The sequence below is a fragment of the Pinus tabuliformis genome, chromosome 2_2 (assembly GCF_031772625.1).
Source record: "Pinus tabuliformis cultivar Carrire ecotype Pingquan chromosome 2_2, CPIR1, whole genome shotgun sequence".
Taxonomy (NCBI): Eukaryota; Viridiplantae; Streptophyta; class Pinopsida; order Pinales; family Pinaceae; genus Pinus; species Pinus tabuliformis.
The window spans coordinates 52,322,414-52,328,413 of NC_142300.1; positions in this window are offsets into that span (position 1 = coordinate 52,322,414).

Below are 6,000 nucleotides of genomic sequence, written 5' to 3' on the forward strand. Positions count from 1 at the left end.
AATGACTAGAAATAAAAAGATAGAGAAAGAACAGAATCTTCTACCAAAATCCACAAAACCAAAAGGATCGATGAAAATTGGGAGAACGACCTTTATATACGAAATCATAAGAACAGCAGAGGCTCAAGCATCAGTAGGATTCCAGGCTATCCCTGGAAAAAGTTCTACTGCTATCCCTCAAGCAGCAAGCCCACCATTTGCAGCTCATGCTGAGATTCAAAGCCAAGTAGGAGGATCGGAACAGAGTTTTCAAGCTACAATAAGCCTACCCTCTGATCCTCTACAAGAGGGAAAATCCTCTAATTTACAAGAAGGAAAAGGAGAAACTAGTGGGGCTACTGAAGCAGAACCACAACTATCTGAACAAGGATCTCCTAAGATTCTAGACCTAGGGAGTGCTGTAAAACCAGCTCGGGTTGCTAACTCTCTGTTTATTACAGAAGCACCCCTTGAAATCCTTGAAGACTATTGGCATATCTTTGATCAAATGGCAGAACAACCACCCCAAGGTCAAACCTCGACTTTAGAATACCCCTAGTCGACCAGGTGGCCAATGCCCCTATGAAGGCTATTCCTCTGCAGAACATCCCAACTTTTCATGGGATGATCACAAAGGATCCTGATGCTTTCTTGTTTGAGTTTGATGTCCTCTGTAGAGGGTACGACTATACCATCGACCCCCAAAAACTAAAATTATTCCCTTCCACTTTGAAAGGGGCAGCTTTAAGATGGTTTATGGGTCTAGGTGGGTGAACCATCAATTCTTGGGACGAGATGAAAACCTCCTTCCTTAAAAGATATCAGGACTTTTGTAAAACTAGGGAACTAAAAGATGAGATTTTCAAGATGATTGCAAAAGATAATGAAACACTAGAAGAATATGTAGAACGATTTAATTATAATTTGTAGAGATCTCCACACACTACCCTACCAAAAGAAGTCCTAAGAGCTATATTGATTAAAGGAATGAAAGAAGAATGGATAGAAACTCTAAACTTAATGGGAAAAGGGGATATTTCTCAAGAAGAGTATGATGAAATCATTCATTTGTGTATCAGGTGTTCACGAGGAAGCGCATGTATAGGAGCAGCTAGCCGAGATCCAATGAGCAGAGGAAGAAAACCACACAGTGGAGGTATAATGTGGATGGATATTGGCAACCTCTTGGAATATTTTAAGATGGATATCCTGGGCACTCTTACAACACAGCCGGAAGTTCTACAAGCCAAACAAAAACAAGCTTTAGCGGAACAAAAATTGGCCATATTATGCCCACGTTATCGAAAGAAGAACAACCAATGGGAATGCCCATTAGACATGGTTCAGACGTATGCCATTTGTATTAAGGATCACGATGCTGAATAGTGTCCATCATTACCAGGGCTGAAAGCAGTATTCAAAGAAGCAGATGAGGAAACAAAACTGGTATATTTGACGAACTAGTGTCGTCAATGGCAAGCCAAACCTATAGGTATGTCTCAAGACGCATCCCAATTTTTTCCTTCATCCTAGTTTAACAAACAACAGAACCTTGGGGCAGCCTGGCAAGGCCAATCACCCTACCCAAATTGGAAAAGTCCACCATTCCCTATGACATCCTGGCCAGCACAATATTTTTTGGGAAATGGCTAGCTGAATTCTCCTTTTATTCCTGTCTAGCAAGGCAATCCCTATCAATCCCAGTGGCCTACTCCACCTCTCAAAACCCGAATTGGTTTGCAAACAAGCAGCGACCTCTAGGGATATCCAATATACCTATGGGAATAGGCCCCTAGCCTTAGACCGCATTGTCAGCTCCTTATACATTACAACAAAATTCTCAACCACTTCTGCGGCCACAGTTACTAGCTCAACCAAACTCGAATCCTAATAATAGGCCAGTTCAGTTGGTATAGGTTATTGAAAATCCAGAATATGAGATTGATTAGAAAGAATGCAATGAGCTCATATTGAGGTTAGGTCGGGTCATAAACCCTGAGGAAGACAGGGACCAACCTTCAATTGAAATTATAACTACACCTATACATATTCAATCATCTATACATGTTCCACCACTTGTAAATAATACTGAATCAAAGCAAGGGGAAGAAACAGATCAACATGATGACCCTGAAAAACTTATGGTCACTTCTACTCCGTTCCGTGAAAGGTTAGTGATACCTAAACCGATCACTTATCATGAGGGGGAACTAAAATATTTGTGTATTAAGATTCCCCTCCTCCAAGCTATTCAAGACATTCCCATCTATGCCAAGACCATCAAAGAAATATGTGTAAAAAGGCCTGTGAGGAAGGTAAAAACCTCACCCACTATTCATGTCGTAGGAACCTTATCTGATTTACTCTTAGGAGAGTAAACTCCAATAAAATACTGTGGACACCTAATCATAGGGATTGGGTGAAAAACTGTAATTAATGTAAATAAATAATAGAGAAGATGGAGAGTCATCGGGAGATGAACTGAATAGTCTCTCCCTCTTGTATATAATAATGAACAACCTGAATGAATAATATGATTTGATTTGAGGAGTTACCTCTTGGCCTGACATGGTATCAGAGCCAGTGCCATTTTTGGCTTCCCTCTTTAATTTGTAACTCCTATTTTGCCTATTCTGCCTATGTTCTGAATCCTATGCAGACTGACATCTCTCTCACTATTATTCTACTGATTCTAGCTTGCTTGGAAGCTTTGGCGCTTCCACTGGTCTGATAGCTTCATTAGCAGAACCATACCTCCCATATGAGAATACATAGTCGTGGTATAACACTTCCTGTGTTTGGCAATCCGTGGTATAGCGCTTCTTGTGTTTGGCAATCCGTGGTATCGCTGCTTGGCATTCCATGGTAATGTTGTTTGGCATTCTGCTGCTTCCATACATCTTTGTGAACCTTAATGCATGCTTGTAGATCTGTTAGGCTGCCGCATGCATTGATTACAGAAATAAAAGCCAATTTGTCAGGCTCTATCCTTGCGCGTTGCATTTCATAATACATCCTCAACGCTTCCTTGCAGAATCCATTCCTGACATAACCTATGATCATGTCATTCGATAAAAAAACATTATTTTGTTTGTATTTGTGTAAATTCGTTTGAGTACATTGGATTTGGTTGCCATATGCATTTGCAGCTACTGAAACTTGTCTCTTCTTCTTCACTTTAATCACCCACCGCTGTTTAACTGCTGCCACAACAGTGAAGGTGGGAGTGGGACGAGGGCCATAAGAATAGAAAGTATAAGAATGAGTATGCAGACGTAAGGGCAGATGTGGAAGCATGTATTTATTGAACGAAGTTTCATTCGCAGTTGGAGATGAAGATTGGGAAAATGGCGAACAATTCATTGTGAGGAGGCGGCCTACGATCAGACCACCATTATTCACTCATTTATCGGCCTCAAGATCATCATCAACTTGGCATGGTTGATACGCTGTTGGTATCCATTCACGTTGCTCCGTTCATCAAGTCTACGAAGGCTCCAAGCTAGCCAAGGCTGATAAACCAGTTGCCCCAGCAATAATACCTCTAAGTTGAACGTTTTCCATAAGTTGAACGTTGTTGATAAGTTGAAGGCTGTTGAATCTGCTCCAATATATATGTTGTTGGTAAGTTGAACGCTGTTGGTATAACACTGTTAGGCCCCTATACTACTAGTGTAACCCCTTATTGTTATTAGTACAACCCACTTATTATATTGATGTACCCATGTAGTTCCCATATTGTTACTATTGTGCCCCATAGAAGCCCACTATTGTTATTATTGTGCCCTTACATTATTATTGCTATGTCGGCTCTAATTATGTTATGACCCCTTAGACTCCTATATATAGAAAGGAGGTCTTTTCATTTGTATCATCCAAGAATTGTTAATTTATGTAATGTAAAGGAGGTTTCCCCCTCGAAGAGGCTAAATTATAAGGCGTTGATCTCTCTTTTCTATCTTTTTGTGAGCTGGTTTCATAACATTTGGTATCAGAGCTTTGGATTATAGGGTTTCGCTGCTCAAAATAGGTCATCGTGGAATTTTCGCCATAACTTTTTTTCTGTGACGTTTCAGAAGCTAAAAAAAAAACCCATTTGAGAAGAAATCGCGCTGAACCTCGGGTCCAAATTTCATAGCTTTTCGAACTATATTTGGGGAGATATGATCTGAGGAAGTTGGTATTTTTATAGACTCCTGAATTACATTCCAAACAGGTGACCTGGGGAAAATCGTCATAACTTTCTCTCTGAGCATCGGATTGAAATTTCGTAAGAAGGTACAGAAAGAGAATGGACTATAGTTTCTTGTATATAATTTTCAAAGCCAAAGGTCGAAACAATGACTCATGGCAGGTCGTACAAGCTCGCTCTACTGAACTAGTCTATAATCAGGTCACTGTGTGAGATTTCACATAACTCTTCCTTGGAGAATCCAATTTGGATCAGACTAGTGGCATTGGAAAGAGGACACAGAGGGCTACTACAGGTTTCAATTTTAGAACCTAAAGATCCGAAAGTACAGAGTTACAGTCGTTTCAAGATCGAGCTCCTAAAATCAATAAAAAGAAAGATCAGGAAGTTTGATGGCAAGGATCCAGTAAATTGGATACTTCAGATGGAGCAATATTTTGATCTACATGGTGTACCACTGTTACAAAAGGTATGTATTGCATCTTCATATTTAGAACCGGATCAATTTTTATGGTATGAAGGGCTTTGTTCTCGTAAACAACTTGTTACGTGGTCAATTTTCACGGAGGAAATGATAGCACATTATGAGGATACAAAGAGCAACACCTTCTTTAGAGCAACACCACAACAATTGGAAAGAGTAAAAGGGCTTTGTGACATAGTGGAAAGAAAAATTATTGAAACCAGGAAGCATACCCCTCACAACTATAAAGATGGAAGTGTTGTTTCTCCTAGCCTTCCACAACCTACAAGGGTTACACCACAACAATTGGAAGAAAAAAGAGAAAAAGGGCTTTGTTACAATTGTGATAGCAAATGCACTAAAGGTCATAAGTGTGCTGAGAAGAAATTATTTTACATAGAATATGAAGAGGAGGAAGAAAAGGATCAAGAAACATCAAAAGAAGAGGGTATACGCCAGGACCCCACCCAAGAGAAAGAAGAAATGAATCAGACCATATCTTGTAAAGCATTGGAAAGAATTACCACTCCTCAAACTCTCAAGATAGAAGGACATATCAAGAAGAAAAAGGTGCAAGAAGTGAAATATCACATCGAGAAAGAAGAAATGAATCCAACCATATCTTGTAATTCATTGGTCGAAATTACCACTCCTCAAACTATCAAGATAGAAGGACATATCAAGAAGAAAAATGTTCAAGAAGTGAAAGATCACATCGAGCATCAAGAAATGAATCCAACCATATCTTGTAAAGGATTGGAAGAAATTACCACTCCTCAAACTCTAGAGATAGAAGGACATATCAAGAAGAAAAAGGTTCAAGTAGTGAAAGATCACATCAAGCATCAACAACAAGTTCTCCAACTTTTAAAGGATAATGCCACTTCGGTGCAAAATCAAACAAAACAACAGGTAGATCAACATCGTAGTAAAAAATGTTTTGATGTAGGTGATTGGGTATTTTTACTGCTACATCTCAAGCAAGCTATTTATGAGAAGGAAATGTTGGCAATACTACATGCACTTAAAAAATGACGACCTTACCGAATGGGAAGACTCTTCAAGGATGAGGATGTGGAAGCATTGTTTTGTGCTATTTCTATTATCCAACCAGATTGGATAAATGAAGCAAGGGATGAATGGAAGAAGGACGCAGAAGTACGGCCACTTATTCAAAAGTTACAAAAGATCCCAATTCAAACAATATTGCCAGAAATTGAAGAGGAAGGAAAAATCATATTGGAACTTAGACCAGTCACAGAAAAAAGAACCCGACAGCTATGAAATTGATCAATTTTAGAGTATCTCATCAAGTGGAAGAACTTACCCATTGAAGATTCTACATGGGAGGACAAGAATTTTATAC